The following is a 21,178-nucleotide window of genomic DNA, read 5'->3' on the forward strand; positions in this document are numbered from 1 at the left end:
CACCATATGTTGCATAGAGTTTGATATTAAATTTAATTGTAGTATCAACTCTCTTAGTGTCATCCATGAGGTGAGCTTGGGAGACAATTTTTGAGGTACACTTGTGTTAAAATAACAAATAGTCTCGAGGATAATAAGCAACTTTTATGCCAAGAAAATAGGGCAAGAACCCCAAGTTCTTCATTTCAAATATTTGATTGAGTTTTTGTTTAATCTTATGAATGGTGCCCTTATTGTTACCAGATATTATCATGTCATCCACATAAAATAACATAAGTGCTCGACCAGTAGAAGCATCAGATATAAATAGAGCTGGATCATGACGGCTTTGTCGAAATCCTGTTGACACCACTACATTACGAAAATTTTCAAACTAAGCAGGAGGTGCTTGTTTGAGTCCATATAGGGTGCAGCGAAGCTGATAGGGAAATAAAGGGATTTAAGAATATGTAACCCTAAGAGGAAGCTTCATGTATATTTCCTCGTCAATATCACCATTAAGAAATGCATTTTTGACATCTAGCTGATATAATGGCCATTGTCGGATAGATGAAACATAAATAAGTGTTCGAACAATTGTCATATGAGCTACTGGGGCAAAGCTTTCGGCAAAGTCAATCGTATATTGTTATTGTATCCTTGTGCGATTAGACAAGCTTTATATCGTCCAAGGCTACCATATGCTTTTGTTTTAATTTTATAGATTAATCGAGAACCAATGGCATTCTTTCCTTTTGGAAGAGGGACCAAGTCTTAAGCACCCAACCGATCAAGGGCATTCAATTCTTTTGTCATTGCCTGCTACCACTCCGCGTAGTTGGCAGCTTCTTATAGGTTTGTAGCTCATAATAAGAATGAATAAAGGCAAGAAAGACTTGATGCTAAGGTAAGTAGGACTCATAATCCACAAATCAGGAAGGCAGAACATTAACATGTGTATTATGCCACACAACAGGTGTATGTGCACAATTAGTAGGTGCAGGTACTTGATTGGGATCTGTAGCAGCAATTGAATGAGCTTCCTCTTGGCAATTTGTTTCAAAGATAGAATTTGATTACTGAGGTGTAGAAGGTGATGAATCATTATCAGAAAAAGGGATAAGAAAAGCAAAATCAGAATAAGATTTGGTAATAGCGGATGTCTAGTAAAAATGGGTGTGTTTATAGAATACAACATGTCTAGATACTCGAACTCTCTTACTTACCGGATCATAGCACCTATATCATTTTTTATAATCAGGACTGTCCCATAAGATGACATTTCACGACTTTGGTAGATAATTTATCTTGCTCAGATGTAGGCAATAAAAACAAAGCAAATACAACAAAAAACACGAAGAGTTGAGTAATAAAAGGGGTGAGAAAAAAATTCGCTCAAAAGGTGAGTACTCAAATAAAACAAAAGAAGGCACAATGTTTATTAGGTGGGCATCAGTGCGAATTTCTTCAGCCGAAAATGACTTTGGAACAAAGCTAGACAAAAGAAGAGCACTTGTGGTCTCTAAAAGATGATGATTTTTACATTCAACAATACTGCTATATTTAAGAGTATAAGGGCAAGATTTTTATGTCGAATATTTCTATCTGAAAGGAACTTTTGAAGCATCTCACTAATGTACTCCCCACTAAAATATGAGCGCAAAGTTTTAATTTTGGTAGAAAATTGAGTTTTAACATAGGAGTAAAATTTGATAAAAATATCAAAAGGTTCAGTGCGATTATTTTATAAAAAATGCCCATGTATATCAAGGGTGATCATCGATAAAGGTAATAAAATATCGTGAAGCCCCTTTTGAAGAAATAGGAGCAGGCTCACATACATCAGTATGCACAAGATTAAATTTAAAAGTGGAAATTGTACTATTGCGGTTAAATGGCAAAACATGAGACTTTGCAAGCTTACACAGTTCACAATGTTTGACATCAACATACACTTTAGTAGTGGTGGAACCAAGAACACCACAATACAATAGAAATTCTAACCTAGAAGCAGAAACATTACATAGATATTGATGCCAAAAAGTAATAGCACCATGAGCAGACATGGCACTAACAGACGAGGGTGTTGCCAAATAAAGGTAGTACATGTCGCCTATTTTATGCACAGTCCTAATCAATTTCCATTGCCACCAATCCTACACAACCAAAGGGAGAAAAGATATCATCATAATTGGAGCACATAATTTGACCAACAGAAAGTAGATTCATAGTGATAGATGGAACATGCTAAACACCAGAAATGTGTAGTTTACCAGAGGGATCAGAAGCAATGGTAATATAGCAAATCTTAGAGACTTTCATAATGTTCTAATCAACAGTTGGAATAGTGTCAAAAAAAGGTTTACAATCAACTAAGATAGACTCATTATCATTCATGTGTCGTGAAGCACTTGAGTCTATCAACCAAGAAGCAGAAATATTGTTATCTGCAGTAGATGGGATGGATTTAGCAGGAAGTTGGGATTGAGAGAGAATAGACTGTAATTGCTCAACTGTAAGAGTTATTGAAGACAAAGCAACTACAATAGACATGGCAGATTGATCATGATGCATCTTTCAGAGGGCTGGCATGACTCTATAAGAGCTGCAATAACATGTTTCTTCTTTTTTCTTTGGGCACATGAATTTCATATACCCAACTTTCTTATAGTAATTACATTTAACATATGACATGTCCTTGTGAGGTATATAAGAAGAACTCTGTTTAGGGTATTTGTATTTAAAAATTCAAGATGCAACAAAAGTTTGATGAATGAGAGTAGGAAGAGTGACTCTGTGCAGCATGGCATCCTTGACACTCTCAAATTCAAGCCGAAGTGCCGTTAAGAACTCAATAACTCTGAACTCATTTCTTGATGTTTCGACAATCTTTATGCTGGGTTCATTATTGATTTCAGGTTGCATAAGGGCTAGGGTGTCCCAAAGCACCTTCATGGTAAAATAAAAGTCCTGAATGGACTGGTCACCTTAGCAGAGTGAACAAAGTTCATGTACTAACTGATACTTCCTGACCCAGTTAGTTTGATGATATATTTCTTCTACGAAAATGACTCTTTAGTATTATAAAAAGTACTTAAATTGGCCCCACTATTAGTCTCTACAAACCCCATTAACAAGGCTATTATTCTAGTATTATTGACTCCCCATTCAGCTAGCTTTTTTGGATCATGTGGTTTCTATCTAGTTCCACATTTTCCATGTATCACATTTTTCATAAAGGGAGAATCACATTTTTCATAAAGGGAGCCCAAAAAGTGTAGTTATTTTCATTTAGTTTACTAGGCACAAGCTGATATGAGTTTCACCTTTTCGTTATAACAAGGACTGGTACAGTCAACAAGAGAGATTCAAAATTATGTGAAAAAGCCTAGGTGGTAAGGGGAAATAATATGTTTCGTCACTTATAAAGTGATGAAGGTAGTTCCTTTTACTTTTGTAATAAAAGGAACTTTTGTGTAGAGTACAAAATTACTTTTGTATAAAGTAACTTTGCATAAAAGCCTATTGCCTTTGGATCGTGGAAAGAAAAGAAAGCGCATAAAGAGAAACAGAGCCAGTTGCGTTTAGATGGTGAGGAGGAGAAAACAAAAAAGGTGCTGAGAGAAAAAGAGAGCCTGTTGCCTTTAGGCGGTAAGGAAAAAAACAAGGCGCAAAGAGAGACCCAAAAAGAGACATTCTTGTCGTAGAGAGAGAAAGAGAGACTCGTTGAGAGACAACAGGATGGTCGGAAAGAAAAAAACAAGTGAAAAACTCCATATTTGATCGACAGATCTTTAATGAATCTCATTCGAGTTTGAGGCAATCACATATCCAGATTGCTTTTAAATGACTATTTCTTGGTTTAGAAATATGGAAATAGGTGATTTCAGATGGCGGTGTCAAACCCCAAGCTTTAGATAGCAGTTTCCCAAAGTTTAGATGGTTGTTTTGGTAGTTTTCATATGACGGTTTCAAATCTAGTGATTTGAGTGGTTTTTGGGTTTGTAATGTGGTTTTTATTGTTGGAGGGTGGTTTCGCAGCAATTGCAGGGCAATTTTGGTATTCTAAGATGGTTTTAAGGTGGTTTTCGAATTGTAGGTTGGTTTCAATGTTGCACGGAGGCTTAAAATGGTGGTATCAATAGAGCGGTTTTTGGTAAGGTGGTATAGCAGGCGGTATTCAGATGTTGGTTTCAGAAGAGTCGTATTGCAGGACTGTTAATCCTTGCTCTAATACCATGTAGAGAAATTTAACATTTTTGTATTCAACTTGTTTATAAACACCCTCAATTTATAGGGTTACAAAGCAGTATACAGAAACTTTAAAGAAATGTTGTATAAAGACAATATTTACAGTTACTATAATTTCACAGTAAGTAGTGAGAAAGGATATGTGGATCTATGTCCTCACTGAGGGAATGCTCTTAACATAATAGAATGGCAGACCATGATTCATGTAGCCGACCCAATTAATTGGGAAAAGGCTTTGACGATGATGATGATTAACATAATTATGGTTGCTAATTAGAGATGAGTGTTGGAGTGTATTTAGGCACAACTTGTAGTTTAATCTTTAAAAACATAATTAATATGAAGAAGTCTAAGAACTTGGTGCTAAGTATGTGAGAGTTCCACCTAATGGAGTTATTAAATTGAATTTTAATGTGAGCTCTCTTGGTGGCTAGGGACATGCAAGGGTGGGAGAATTAAATAAAGACTGTAATGATATTGTTTTGGTGAGTCTTCTGGGCATTGCGGAGTGGTTACAGCTAATTGAGGATGAAGTGTGTGCTTTACTCAGATTGAATATTATCGAGAAGAACTTGGGGGAGATTATAGGAGTAGAAAGTGATTTTATGAATGTTATTAATTATGCAAATTCAAGTAGAAGAGTCCATGACATTAAGAAATTAGGTTTAGATATTTGTGAGAGGCTAAATATTCCGTTTGGGCATGTTTGTTGAGAACTTAATAAAGAGGCAGATGTTATGGCAAAGCAAAGTGGGGTTCGTTGGTGTTGAATAGTTGAGGTTGGGTTTTATTTAGTTATATGTTGCTTTGACATCACTTTTGTTGGGTTTATGTGGCCTTTAAAGATCTTATGAGTGCTTGTAAAATGAAATGATATAATGAAACATGAACTCAGTGGGAGTGTGGTCTCTCGTGGACCATACTAAGCAAACGATGTTTGCTAATACCGATATGTACTTGACGATCTAGGCTAGTCGGTTAGGAAAAAACCCATGTTACTTGTGCATAAAGAACATATCGAGAATAGTTCTAATGGGTTAGCCCCTGATGAGGTTGGAGCATATGCTCGGATGAGTGAGCCGAAGGATTGTGTGACCCTTGTGTGTGATGGTGGCCTACAGAGACGGGAGCCAAAGCCCTATCCATATGCTATCACATGACATACATATCGATAGATCGTTCGAAAAAACTAGAAATCTATCTTTTAGAGTGAAGCGTATGCATGTGCAAGAGATACCCCTATGCGTCATAAAGTTGTGGTCGCGTTAGATCTAAGTGACATTGACTCGTCTCTAGGGGAGGACCTGTAACCCACAAACTGGGATTGCGACCCTTTGGCTCATCGACCAGACTTTGGTGACCCACTAATGAGCCCCTGCTTGGGCTGTAAGTCATGAGAAACACTGGGTCGGTCTGATAAAGCAAGTGTGATATGTAGTCCACAGTTGAAAGGTGAAATGCCTCATGATTGTTGATTCAATTCCTAAACCATATGAATCATTTTCCCATCAAATTAATTTAATTGTATTTATTTTATAATATTCATTATTTTAAAATTATTACTTGAATTTTTATAAACCACTAGATATTGTATTTATAATTTTTGGATTTATAAACTTAAATATATTGATTTTACAATAGTTTAACTATTCAAATAATATTATAAAATTCTTTTATTTATTTTTAAAATATAAAAATACCATGGGGGCCTATTGTGCACATGGGCCTACCATATTTCTAGAAAGTGGGGCCCATGAGTGCCTCCCTTGGGTGGCATGCCCCACCCTTATTTTCTTTCCTATTTTTGTGGTGATATGGCATGTGGCCATATGGTTGGAAGATATTGACTAAATATTGACTTGATATATCTTTGAAAGATTTTATAAAATGATTGAGTAGACTTGTGTGGTTTTATAATATGCACAATATTTTGATTAAATTTATTTTATCTATTTTTTATTGATGGGAAAATTGTTTAAGACAGGGGTATAAGGGTTCACGTACCTTCCATAATGTTGATGGCCCATTTATGGAATTGATGTCTCAGATCTCCCGCCCCACAAGTCACCATTGATTGATGGTCCATGTTCAATATCACAAGAAGAGGAAAACCAAAGAGAACAAACCCTAATCTTGTTCAATCCTATAAAAAAAAAAAGATTGTCTCTACCCAAAATTTCTACACCTTATCTTTTTTTCTCTCTCTCTTAAAAAAAGTTTCTCTCTTAAGAAAGTTTCTCTCTCTCATATTTGATCTCTCTCTCACACATTGTGAAAAGGGGCTACGGGTTTATGCTATGGAGTTCTTCTCTCTCCCATATCTCAACTATGGATATAGGGTTAGCAAAAAGAGAATTCATCTCTCTCAAACTAGGTTGCTAAAGGAATTCACCTAGGGTTTGAGTTTATAATCAAAGGGGTTCATGTTCTATTCGTGTGGCTTGACTTAAACTTGCTTTTCAGGTTTGAGATTGAAGCAAGATCGTCGATCCCGTGCCATCGGATGGTGGTGACTCGGTGTAGGGTGTAATAAGCCCGGTTGAAGTAATCTCTGACACTCTTCTCTTTTATTTATTGTAATCTTATTTTTTATTCTCAAGCATAGTGCATAGTTATTTCAATGGCATCAAGTTTTAAGATCTTGATTTTATTGTTATGTTGATTTTATTTTGAAGTATATGTTTTTGTAATAAGACCACCTGTAAGTGATCTTTTGCCTAAACAAAAGGGGTGAAATTCAAAAAAATAAAAATTATTATTCCTCAATAAAAGATCACATAGGTCTTTATTTAAACTTTGTTGTCTTTTTTTTCCCAATAATAAAGTTTAGTAATTGTTATATAAAAAAGCAATTTCAATTTGTATGTATGGAAATTTAAGTAGGGCGCTACGAAGAAAATGAATTTTTTTGCATTCCTCTATTTACTCAAAGTATATTACATTGAGGGTTTTGATAACTGGAAGGTAAACGTGCCTTGGAAATTGGAAGTCCTTCTTTGCTGGGAAGAAAGAAGTTACTGAAAGGAAGTTCTAGGTGTCTGTGTTTGATAATATGTTGCAATGTTAAAAATGTTCTAGGTACCTGTGTTTGACAACATGTGGGTCAATTAGTAAGTTTTGGATATTTGTGTTTGATTAGTTATTGGAGTTTTGAAGAAATTCTAGGTAATTGTGATTGATTAACTAGAGAGACTTATAACAATATTAATTTTATTTATAATTTTTTTAGTTTTTCCTCTTTAGGGACAAAACATTAATTGAAGCTAAACTATATTATATCAAGAGAGAGAGAGAGAGAGTTTGATCGATAGAGAAGCCTTAGATTTCTGGTGGGGGATAATGGGTCAGAGAGAGAGAGAGAGAAATTTGGTAGCAGTGAGATATGAAGAAAATAACCTAAATTGTAAAAGATGGGTCTAGAATGTTGCATGATAAACTTCAATGTCCTTTAAAATCCAAGCACTCCTTGGACAATGTTAACCACAACCTGAATTAAGGATAAAAAACTAGATCTTAGAGGTTCTCGAGATGTTCTTTTACGATGTAATTATGAAAATGAAAAAGACAAGTACAATAATAAGAACATTAGTTACACATAGAAAATAAAAAATATGCCTCAAGTGTCCCAGGTTAATAATGTCGGAATGTTGGACTGGTATTAGTTCTTAAATTTGTAGGTCGTGTTCATGTGATTCTTGTGGGCGATTCTATTGTGGTGCATTTCGATGCCTCAAATTTGCGATGCAATTGACATTTTCTATATACTCTCACACCATTAAAAGAATTTTCACTTTCCTTCCTGATATGTATGACATTTAGTACATATACATCAATAGAATAGTCTATTTTAGTTGCCTCTGGTAGTTGATGTATATATATTACAATCAACATCATAGTGAGGGCAAAGATGGGATTGAAAGCCCCTACTATTTGTATATGCTATCGATATTTTTGTTGTAATCACAAATAAAAAACACTGAATGTTCATGCCACAGACATGAATAATCATAAATGACAATTTCTTGAAATGGTATAACTTGTATGCATGTGTGACATAATCCAAAAAGAACTAAAAAAAGATGCAACCTTTCTTCAAATGATATCTGATATATAAACACCAAATGCTAGTTGCAAATGAAAATGACGGGTATTATTATAGCACCATGCTTGTATAGACTGCAAACTAAGTAGAGAGCAACCTCTGAATTTTTTGGTGCTAACAGCAATGTGGGTAGGTGTATCATTACTTGGTGGCTGCAGGAACAAGGGTTCCAAATGTAAGATTGCTCGTAAAACTCTGAAGAAGAAACTTATGATTTTCCTTGACTATTGGAACCATTTTTGGACTGCCGTATTCTGCTGATCGTATATGCTGGTGCTTAAAAATATGGCAACTTGTTCTGAGGTTAGCTTGCTTGCGCAACCATTGAGCTGCACCCAACGGTCGTGATCAAAAAATTCGAAATCAATGGTCAGGATGGCTTAGCTGCCCGCTCTCTTTTTTTAATGGGGCACTGACACACTATTAATGTTAGCCCCTCTCTCCTATTCTTTCTCTTCACGGACCTCAACCTCTCTCCTATGCTCTCTCTTCGCGGACCTCCCTCTCTCTCTTCGCGGACCTCCCTCTCTCTATGTTCAGCAGTAGCGATGGACACGATGGCAGCGATGCAGCAACCATTGAAGCCCCTAGGCTTGGGCATCGCCTCTCCTCTTTATCAGCCATTGAAGCCCTCTCAGCCCACACAGAGGGATGGATACCTCTCTTTGTAGCTGCAGCAGCAGCAGCGCATCCCTCTCTCTCTGTCTATATGCGGCCATTGAAGCCCCTGAGCTTGGGCATCTCTCTCTTTTTAGTAACTATTGAAGCCCTTTGAGCCTACACAGACATAGAAGCCCTCTCGTTCCTCACCATTAGCAACTATTGAAGCCCTCTCATTGGCTCAAAAATCCCTGGCTGGCCTCGCAAATGTAACCCACCCCATCTCTAAAAGTACTCTCTCTCTCTCTCTCTCTCTGTATTTGACTCAGTCAAATACAATCTGTTGTCTACAATTTCCATTGATTTGGGGTTTATTGGGGTTTTTAGACAAAACCATGAGGACCATAGGCATCTCTGTATTGGATGAAATACAAATGCGTCAGATGCTTTTGCATCTCTGTTTTGGATGAGAGTTTCTCATTTGGATCTATATTTCTTGTGAACAATAAAGAGGGAGAGTGGTTACTGTTGTTTTTTGAGGTTGAGGTGGGTTTCTGGACAAGTCTTCCTAAAATTGAATGCGAAATCAAAAAATTGGATCATATAGATTAGAGAGAGAAATAGTGAATTCATTGAAGCTGCATGTTATACATTTTGGAATGTGGGTTTTTTGTTTGTTTGCTTGAAACATTTTATTTGATATGATATAAGATTAATTCATTAGTTTTGAGAGAGAGTTTTTTGTTGTGTTATGATAATTTGGTGAAATGTTAATAATTCCTTATTTACATGTTTAAGACAAAATTAGGTCCATTACACTTGAGCAGCAGATATTATTACAGCACACCATGCCACTTACTCATTTAGTGTTAAAACAAATAAAAAAAGAATGCCAAATTGGTTTTCTACGCAATTTTGCAAGAACCCATGTACTCTCGCATAATACTTTTTTTTCATTGGATAAATTATTTTACTCATTGATTGTTGAGTAAGTTATCTATCATTTGATATATGATAAGATAAATCTCAAGGCAAAAAAAAATAAAAATAAAATACTTTGGTTCAAATAGGTATACAGACATAAAACTGAAACAGTTGAGGGTTGAACCCCAAATGTCAGATCCTAGACTGTGATCTTGCAAAATTTAGTTAAAGATAAGGCTTGGAGAAATGACCCAAGAAAAGAGACTTTTGTTCAAATGGGTCTGCTGCCTGTGAAACTGAAACAATTTTCAGCTGAGGGTTGAACCTCTCCCCCCCCCCCCCACCCCAAAGTATTGGATCTTGGACTATGGTCTTGCAAAATTTAGCCAAATTTGTAGTGTTTTGGTTTGGATACAATGTTAGGGAAGCAGGAAGCATTGCCCATAATTTTTCTTATAATAAATAAAAGAACTCAAAAAAGCATTTCATTGCTAGTGTAGGTACACAACACACTCCAATCCTAGGAGTGACCCACCTTAGTATGGTTCTTGTACATGGAAGCTTAATTTTGGGGTAAGCTAAATATTTTTGGGAGAATTTAAAACCTTCTCACAGAGCGAGTGTGGTGGCGCATGTGCTTCCCCATGAGATCCAAAACTCTTCTTATACATGCATGCTTAAGTTTACAATTTCAGAGAAAGAGAGAGGCTTTTTGGTTGATTAATACTGAAATTACTCATACCAATGTTTAACCACTTTCCATGTTGCTGATTGATTACATTCTAGGCAAGAACCCGCGAAAGATGAGCTATATTGTGGGTTTCGAAAACCACAACCCAAAACATGAGCACCATAGAGCAGCTTCAATCCCTAAGAACAAGATCAAGTACTCTTGCAAGGGTGGGTGGAAATGGGGAGGGACACACCCAAGCCTAACCCAAACACACTTGTGGGGGCAATAGTGGCAGGACCCGACAAGCATGATGGTTTCAAAGATGTAAGAGGGAAACTACAATTACACTGACCCCACTCGCTTTGGTCTGCTTTGGTTACTCTCTCCAGTGAGTCACATTCCATCGACAAGAATACCATCTTCTCTACGGTGCCACCCATGTTCCCTACTCCTCCGCCACCTTTGGCTCCTTGGAAACCTTGAGACAGAGAGAGAGAGATATATAGAGGAACAGAGCCACCACCATCCTTTTTAGGGTGGGGGTGTTTACTTGCTCTTAAGCTAGAAAGAGAGGGGGGCTAGAGAATGACGAGAGGTTACATGGGTTCTCTGATGTTGGGGGTTTGCTTGTTCTTAATCTTTATTGTGTTCATAGTTTTAGGTGCAATATTCTTTATTGTTTCTCACTCTCTATGTGCTCTGTGTGACATATAGAGTGATATTGTATATTTGCTACTACTTTTTGACTCCCCAAAGAGGGATGCTAATGATAAAAGATTTATGAAATCTGTGCTCCTCCTTTTGTGCTTCTGGTTTCAATATTTGCGAACTCTTTTTAAGTCATGGGATTCTCATTTGAGCAAGATTTCTACAAAGATCCAAAAAGGATGCTTAAACTAGAAGATATTAGATTTGATTTGATTTGTAAGCCATTCCAAAGCCGAGCATTTGGAGTCTTTTATCACCTTGATTCTTATGAGAAACTTGTGATCTTGTGCAGTTTAGGCCACTTCGGAAATTTTGTTGTTGTTTTACTATTGCCAGCAGCGATTGCTTGAGATGCACAAGTGCGCTATACATTTGGTATAAAATCTCCTTGGGAGTATTTGTTTTGATCTAAAATTTTAGGATCCGATACAGAATCACTAGAATGTTCTCAGCAAAGAAAACTGGACATTATAAGCACTTAGATTTCACTGTCTAAATATGGGTTGCTTTCCATTCGATCTTGGGACATTGTATTTTTAGGCACTTTACAGAATGCTTGTGAATCCTTTTTTTTTTTTTTTCTGATGAGGATGGTAGTCTGATCAAAAGGAGGATCCAGGCATTCCACCTTTGAGGGATATGTGGGTGATCTCAATGAAATGAGAATAAAAATTTGCTAAAAAATGCATCTAAAACTCCTTGCTCATTTTTGCCAAAGAAATTCATGTAGCTTGGGCTTATAGTTTAGCAGCCAAGAGCAGGAAAAAGTTTATATAAGGTGCCAACCTTATATTGTAGACGTAAGGCGCACTCGAAAAATCTATCTGAAAGGTTGTTCAGATATCAAAACCCTATAGTTAATCATCTTGACCTTGAGATTGTACATTTAACAAATTGAAAGACTCACAATTAGCTAGACGGGCTCTAGTGATAATATATAGCATCTAATAACAATTTGAAATACATTCAACTCATCTAAAAACGTTTCAAGAAACAGGTTGACAAATTATTGCCATAGTGATAATACATTGCATTTGATAACTATAATATTACATACAAATTCATCAACTACCTGCCAAATGGGGTAGTCCATTCAATTAAAAAATTGTTCATATAAAGTTCAGTAGTCCTGCCCATTATCAAATAATGTTTCGTTCCTTGTACCCAATCACCTTACATATCACCTAACAACCCAAAAAGAAGTGAAAAGAGTACAATGGCATACAACCTATATCTTTTTTTTGAGTGAATAACATAAAACCTACATCAATAATGCCAATAGTTTAACAACAAACTTTTCAAAAAAAAAAAAAAAAAAGCAACAGAGCCCCTCCTTTGAAGTTGTTCCATATGAATTTGTTCTCTCTGCCTGAGACATAAAACACATTTTGATGAGTGACAATAGTATTCCAAATGAAATTACAAATATGAACTTACATGCATTTACAAATGTTTCAAAATGAACATGCAAACATGACTTATAAACAATTGCTTCTTACCATCAACTCACATATGCTGCCTTCTTATGGGCCTGAAGCTTATAAAGTATTTTGTCCTTAGCGTTGTAAGAGGAAGATAAAATTGTAACAAATAGATACTACATACTTATGATATAAACTCAATGCAACAGGGGTGAAAAAACCCAATGGCCAAAAACAAAACTGCAACAAAAAAGCAAAAAGGGAAAGAAAATTGGAGAGAAAGACAATTGAAAAAATAAATAAATGTTTGCAACAGATGTATTCTAATTTCCAAGAGTAAGGGATTCATTATATGGTGCATCAGATGCCACATGAAGATATTGAACAGAAATAAGAAACTCAATTTATTTCAATTTTAATAATACCAATCATGCATTCATCAGGGCACAAGTAACATGTTAGTTTGTAATTTTGTAGCGTGCACTAGCAGCATGCATTCATCAAGCCGCAAGTAACATTTTCCGCAATTGTAGTTCGATACAAATTTAAACATCAGCCATCCTGTCCTGAAAAAGGAGTACTGATGATAATTACAAATATTATACAAGTATCCTGATACTCATTCCCCTTCAATGGTATCCATTTTTGTTTCCATTGTTACTATGAAAGAATTGGTAAGCCATTAAACAGTCCTGCCTTGTGTTCCCAAATAAGCACATTTCTAACAAAATTCAGCCAATATTTTATACCACATTCATGTAATATTCATTTAGGGAATAAGGTAGCTATGGACGGGGAAGAGTATATACAAAGACATATATATTCACAGATATTTGCATCTACAAGATATCTTTATTGGGTATCTTTATCACCAATTACATTTTAGAAAACTGGAAGTGCATGACCATCCATTCACCACAATGGAGTCAAGAACCCATGATGCTCTCAATTTTTAATACCCGTAAAGATACATGAGAAAAAAGAAGAAGAAAGGTATATGGAAGTAAGGAAGCCAAGAGACTTCTCCAATGGAAAACCTCAGCCAAACAACTCGAGTCATCTGATTTCAACTAGTCACACCAGAGCTTGTTCTCAATTGAATTTTTTCACAGAATTGATCTTAGATCAGTTCTTTAGAACCAATTTGACATTCTTTTTTATTTGTTTTTAACACTAAAAGAGTAAGTGACATAGTGTGCTGTAACAATATCTGCTGCTCGCATGTAATGGACCTAATTTTGTCTTAAACATGTAAATAAGGAATTATCAATATTTCACCAAATTATCATAACACAACAAAAAAAACTCTCCCAAATCTAATGAATTAATCTTATATCATATCAGATAAAATATTTCAAGCAAACAAACGAAAAACCCACATTCCATAATATACAACATGCAACTTTGATGAATTCACTATTTGTCTCTCTAGTCTATATGATCCAATTTTTCGATTTCGCATTCAATCTTAGGAAGACTAGTCTAGAAACCCACCTCAACCTCAAAAAACAACAGCAACCACTCTCCCTCTCTATTGTTCACAAGAAACACAGATCCAAACGAGAAGCTATCTCATCCAAAACAGAGATGCGAAAGCATCTGACGCATTTGTATCTCATCTAATACAGAGATGCCTGTGGTCCTCATGGTTTTGTCTAAAAACCCCAATAAACCCCAAATTGATGGAAATTGTAGACAACAGATTGTATTTGACTGAGTCAAATACAGAGAGAGAGAGAGAGTACCTTTAGAGATGGGATGGGCTACAGTTGCGAGGTAATAGTTGCTAATGGTGAGGGACGATAGGGCTTCTATTTCTGTGTGGGCTCAGAGGGCTTCAATAGTTACTAAAAAGAGAGAGATGCCCAAGCTCAGGGGCTTCAATGGCTGCATATAGACAGAGAGAGAGGGATGCGCTGCTGCTGCTGCAGTTACAAAGAGAGGTGTCCATCCCTCTGTGTGGGCTGAGAGGGCTGCAATGGTTGATAAAGAGGAAAGGCGATGCCCAAGCCCAGGGGGCTTCAATGGCTGTTGCATCGCTGCTATCGCATCCATCGCTACTGCTGAACATAGAGAGAGGGAGGATCCGTGAAGAGAGAGAGGGAGGTCCGGGAAGAGAGAGAGAATAGGAGAGAGGTCCGTGAAGAGAGAGAGGGAGGTCCATGAAGAGAGAGAGAATAGGAGAGAGAGGCTAACATTAATAATGTGTTAGTGGATGTGCTAGCGCCCCATTAAAAAAAGAGTGCAAGCGGCTAAGCCATCCTGACCATCGATTTCGAATTTTTTGATCACGACCGTTGGACGCAGCTCAATGGGGTGCGAGAGAGGGCTAACCTCAGTTTTTCCCATATATATATATATATATATATATATATATATATATATATATATATATATATATATATATATATATATATATATATATATATATATTGTGCATGTAATTAGCACCCTCTCCTATAGTAAATTACATAGATCGATGATTGCGGTCTTTGCCATTCATAACTTGTCAATGCACTTGCGAGGGTGCTCTATTAGCAAGTATTCAACATACTTAGTCCCCGTCATAATTGAAGTATTAGCACGTTCCCTTCTTTTTAGGTAGTGATAGACCAATATGCTACACAACACATTTCATATGCAGCATTAATTATTACCAACAATCGACGACATTGGGGATCCATAGCTATAGATAAAAAAGGTTAATAGTCATCATCCATAATAAAAAAAACATCATCCATATAGTACCATTCCATCAACGGCATTGACATAATAAAACCATACAACCATGAGCATCAACCATAACAAAACTATACTATCGAATGCATCATCCATTCCACGGAAGACATCATCCATTCCATGGAAGACATCATCCATAAAGCAAAAAAACATCATCGATATAGTACCTTTTCCATCAAAGACAATAACCATAATAAAACCATAAAAGCAAAGAAACGTCATTCGTATAGTATCTTAGAGAAATATCCATACCGTAAAAGAAAATCACAAGAAACTCAATAATACCAAAATACAAAATCACTGGCCATACAAACAACAGTTTTATAAAGTAATACAAAAATAATCCAAGATCCACTGGAGGCACCACATATCAATATCCAAGAAAGCCTTTTGATGCCTTCGCTTCATCAGGTTTAATAACATCTCTACCTTTGCAACATCCTGTAAGTATCCTAGTTGCCTTTAAGAGCACTGCATTACCAAATTCTCCTTCTCTCTACATAGCTTCAACAAGCTGAATGCAATCCTTCCTAACCTTGAAAGCAGCTTCCACAACAGGAGTATTGCTGCTGGGTGTGATGCCACTCACTAACACCTTCATGCCTTCGACCATCTTTGTCAAAGCGACAACCATCGCCTCAGTGGGGGTGGGTTGCTTTGTTATGTGATGTTGAGTTGTCGGAGTCTGGGAGCGTCGCCTCTTTGTCCCAGATGTCAATGTTCCATCAGAAGAGGACTAGTTGGATACATCTTAGACTTCCATGGGAGGGACATCAGTGGACAAAGTGTTGACCCCTTGTGTGTCACTTTTGAGGTCACCCCCACTTGATATATGGTGCCATATGCCATTCCACTTGCGAATATCTTATCTGATTGCGTAAAGTCAGGCAAGCTCTAGTTCTAATTTCTCTTTGCTCATTCATTCTCCTGCATCTAGTACATATATGTTAGACGAGTGATATTTGACTTGGATGGCCCATGTATCGATTGAGTAATTACATACCGATAGATAATCATCCCATACAACAGCCTCAGCACTAACCAACTTCCTTGACTCATCCCATTTGAAACCGGATACAGCCATAAGCCTTTTAATCTCACCAAACATGGTCCTAAAGAATTTATACTTGCATTTTAGCCTCATTTCAATGTTAATATGTATGACTTGGCTCTCATGGCTTTAGGCATCTGTGGGCATGCACCCTTCTTAAACCCCTCAGGTCTTATTCTCGTTGGCCATAAGATCGACAAAGAAGTTCTCCTCATATGGGATCCATTGGAGACTTCTTTTACCATCGCCCTTGCTTGCCATGTTCAAAGCAATTGTACTTGTAGACGATGAGTGGGGGTCCATCCCTTTAGAGGAAAACAACCGATTTATTAGTATTATGTGGTGATGACTAGGGCTCCATCCCTTCATCATGTATGTTATGTTTGTATGGCCTCATACATACATATTCGCACTCACACATATATATGTACCCAAAGTCCTCTAAAATCACAAGGCAATCCTCCAATATATTTTATACAATTCATCCAACTCCTCACAATATAACATACATCATCTTAGGCTTTCTCAAAACCTTTGAAACTTGATTAAATAAGCTAAGGATTGATTAATAACAAAATAAAACAATCCTAAATCAGTTAATGATTGATACAAACTTGAATACTCAAAAGATGAAAATTTGAGTGAAATTACAAAAAAGAAAAGAAAGAAAAACAATCCAAGATCCAGTCATGTATATTTATATTTACTAGTACGTTCATTGCATAGATAAATTAACTCACATGAGATCGAGAAGAAAAATCACTGCTAAGAGAGAATAAAAACATATTATGTCATTCTTATTAAATAAGTGTTCATATATTCTTGTTCATGCACAAACTATTTTGACACAAACTTCACCGTATTTAAAAACTAAAAAACTGATTAAAATTGCAGCTCTTTTGCACTTTCCTAGTGAACAAGCAAGCTCATATTTAAGCATTAATCAAATCACACTTTAAGTGTTGGAAAGGGCCACTAGACAATTGACAGTTCCTAAGGTCTCACTCAACCCCTTGCTTCAAGCAACCAAAAAATCATTCTCCTTGAATACGAAAAGGGATTATTTGTTAGAGAGAGAGATATATATATATAGGCAGTTGAAAGGAGGCAGAGGTTTAGTAAGAAGAGAGGTGCAGAGGGTGGAGAGAAGGCAAGCAAAGGGTTTAGGGCATTGAAGGTCTTTTTTATCAGGCATAAGTCCCAGCATCATTGGGTAAACATTATATTTTAAACGTTCATGGTTTTCCACAGAAGCAAATCTCACTTAAAATGAGGAAGTTGTACATTATATATGATGTTTTAATCAACCTTCCACGTGTTAAGAACATAACTTGTACAATATAGATGACAGTTTCTCTTCCTCCCCACAACTTCCCTTTATCAAACGTGCCTTGGCAGTAGTATTGCTGAGCCTCATCGTGAGGTCTCTAACTCCATTCTCATCACAGGATAGGGGCCTAAATCCCCACAGACTTACCATTTTTTTCGGAATGCGGTTGAGGTCGTGGTGGTGGCACCACTTGAACCTTAGCTACCAGTCAAGGTTTCCATTCCCACTGATGCATTCGAAAACTGTTAATTATTTTTAAAAATGAGTAGGGGCCAGTATTCCCCACCGATCTACCTAAAAAAAATGCACCATTAGAGAGGGGTATACCGCTAACTTCATGGCTAGAGTAAGTCTTTGGCCAAGACGTTCATGAGTCAATCAATGAGTTGTACGGTGATGGAAAGTGAATGATCATGCAACCTTAAGGGCGTGTTTTCCAACTAGAAGTTGTTGTTAGTCTAGAACTCGGAAGCACCTTCTCCCTAGAAAGCAGGTTGATCTAACTCTTTGTACTAGAAAATAATATTTGGTAGCATTTCTCACTCATGTCCAACAGCTGAAAGGCATCACTACTCATCTTTGCCTCAAACAAGCCCATATTTGACATAGCAGCCGCCACTTGAGCCAAAGACCACCAATCAACATTCCAACCTTTGTAAAAATAGTCATCACTCAATTCATTCATTGCCACATTCAAAGCACCCTTATACACTCAAAATAAATAAATACATAAATAAATAACAATAAAAAAGAATAAAAAATGAAAAAAGTAAGGAGTAAACCGTTGTGAAACCCAGATGTACCGATAAGATCCAAGCTCCTTTCTATTATTTAAACTTTTTCTCAAAAATATTGAAAGTGCAAGCTGTCTTTTAAAAAAATCACGCTTATAGATTTTTACACCCAAAAATCAAAAGAAAAATACTTATCTTCGATTATTAAATTTAAGAATTGAAACATTCTCTAGGACTTGGGATTTAACAAGGTATGCACTGTGCAATAGCAAAGGTACTTGAAGGTACTGAAAGATTCGTTTTCCAACACAAATGAGCACAAGCATAAGCCAATTGATCACAAACACCCAAGCTCTCGAAGATATGATCTCTTTCAAAAAGAAAAATTAATAAAGAAATAAACAGAATAAAACAATGTCATAGGTTCAACCTTGTTACTTTTGCAAATGTTTTGCATGGAGGGGAAAGAAAATAAAGGAGCCTAATTTAAATATGGGAGAGAGAGAGAAAAGAATTGCATGTTTTAGTTTCAGGCCAAAACCCTAAAAATTTCTCCCAACATACAAAAACCAGGTACTGACATTTAATTTCACGAAAAAGCCTTAAAAAGTCTTCACGCAACAATAAAATTAGCTACTAACCTCCAATTTCAGGCCAAAACTCTAGAGATCTTAACCCAAAAAACACAAAACCAAGCTACCAATCCTCAACTTCTAGTGAAAAACAAAGAAATTTCAGCTATAGACTAGCCAAAATTTGGCTTGAAATGGGGAAGCCCTCAAGAGCATGTTACAAGAAGAGCTCATGCACCTTGTTGTAGCTCGCCTTTCTCCGCAAAGCTATTTAAACCTAGGCTAACTTGTAAATGTTTTTTCAATCTCAATGGTGACTATACAATTCCTAGTGGGATGGGTGGTTCCATCAGTCTTTTCATACCTAGTGAGCTCATCTCTCTCTCTCTCTCTCTCTCAAACTCTCACCCTCCCAGTGGGAGGAGGAGAGAGCCTGTTACAGTGGTGGTTTAATGGCAAAACAAAACGAGTTAAAATGAAAAATAAAAGCTATGTTTCACGTATATTATACGTCATTTTTTGCGTACTTGTATCCCCGGGACGTATAAAGAGAGATCTAGTTGCAAGCTGGTCCCGTCAGCACCAAAAACGCCGCTAATCTAAAAAGAAGTGTCAAATCAGCCTCAAAATGCATGAGAGCGTAGTTTTGGATTCCCTAAGGATACTCGTAAATTTTCGTCGCATTCCAATAAGTTTTGATCCAATCTAGACGAAACTCAGTTTTCAAATTCAGTTCCATCATGCTGAAAATGGATCATATAACTGCAGCCCCATTTTCGGGGTCTCAGATAAATATCAGACCACCGTTGTTAGATCCAGAATGTCGAAAAACCTTAAAATACCAAATTTTGGCTCAATTGGACCTTTCGAGACCATTCTAGGCTTAACTTACCAAAGAATGGTGGGTTTACACTATTGCGGTGCAACCTCGGTGAACCAGTTTCCATTTGTGGAAACTTTGTTTTCTCATTTCAAGATGAATTTTAAGTGCTCATCACTTTCTCATTTCGACTCGAATTACTCTTAAAATTCGGATACGAGTTAGATCGCGTCAATACGCTCGTTTTTAACATATGGCATGCATCATGACATGACCCGAAACGAGAGAATTCTTATAGAGAAGATGACCTCAAAACTTGAAATTTCAGATTTGAAAAGTGAAACATCTCCATATTCAAGGGGCAATATCTTGAGATCCCGATGTCGGATAGTAGCAAGTATGAGTCCATTGCAACCGTGCTTCGAAGAACTTCAATTTGATATAATTTTTTAGTGTGATCGGAGGACAAACAACATTGGATTTTGAGGTTAAATAAGGTATAGTTTTCGGTCGCTAGAATCCCATTTTTCAACGACCTCCCAAATTTGAAATGCACTCAAACGAAAACCAAAACAGACGAATTTTATCACAAATGATCACGACAGAGTTCTCTTCAATTTGTGATAAAAAAGAATATTCAAAACATCACGGATCGTGATACATTGGTGGTCCAAGAATCAAAAGTTTATGGACTTGGATAGATTTTTGAGTTTTTCCTTAAAACTATGTTTCAAGACTATCAATGGGTATCAAAACGTGCATAATAATGCAAGCAACAATTCTATAATGTTTGATCACCCGAATTATCATCAGAAGTCTCCGAAAAAGCTCTTGAGGCTTAGCAATGGCAAAAGGCCGCTCAAAGAGGGATGATTTTGTCATTTCATGAAAAGTGCTTAGGGACAATTTGGTTATTATTTTAAAAAATGGGATTTTTATTTTATTCCATTAAATGTGTTAAGTCATTTGTAATAGAGGCCTCTTGAGAATTTTGGACTATAATAGAATTCAGAGAGATGTTGAGCTTCTTCTCTTGCTTCAAATCCATTTCTTAACTCAAAAAGGGAGGAGAGATAAATAATTGTTATAGAGAGAAACTACCCTTGGTATCCCTCACTTCCTAGAACTCCAAACTTTTGATTTCCTATAACCTTTAGCTCCCTACTCCCATACCCTACTCCATACTATACACCCTAGCCTGCCATACACCCTAGCATACTATACTCCTTAGCATACCATACACCCTACACCACTCAAGCCCACCTAGGTCACCC

At 36.7% G+C, this 21,178-nt stretch overlaps 2 long non-coding RNA genes across 2 annotated transcripts; one reads left to right on the plus strand and one right to left on the minus strand.

Annotated features, from left to right (window-relative positions):
- The first annotated feature begins 8,759 nt into the window (after positions 1-8,759).
- On the plus strand, positions 8,760-11,315 carry LOC148781623 (uncharacterized). Its single transcript, XR_016057860.1, has 2 exons — positions 8,760-9,223; positions 10,643-11,315. It is a non-coding gene; the product is annotated as an uncharacterized LOC148781623 (long non-coding RNA).
- Positions 11,316-12,235: 920 nt separating this feature from the next.
- LOC110007620 (uncharacterized) lies at positions 12,236-14,868 on the minus strand. The gene is made up of 2 exons (XR_002281617.2): positions 14,404-14,868; positions 12,236-12,606 (listed from the first exon to the last, which is right to left on the minus strand). It is a non-coding gene; the product is annotated as an uncharacterized LOC110007620 (long non-coding RNA).
- Positions 14,869-21,178: the final 6,310 nt, after the last annotated feature.

The sequence above is a fragment of the Amborella trichopoda genome, chromosome 6, assembly GCF_054954075.1.
Source record: "Amborella trichopoda isolate Santa Cruz 75 chromosome 6, AtrichopodaSantaCruz75HAP2 v2.0, whole genome shotgun sequence".
In the NCBI taxonomy this organism is placed as follows: domain Eukaryota; kingdom Viridiplantae; phylum Streptophyta; class Magnoliopsida; order Amborellales; family Amborellaceae; genus Amborella; species Amborella trichopoda.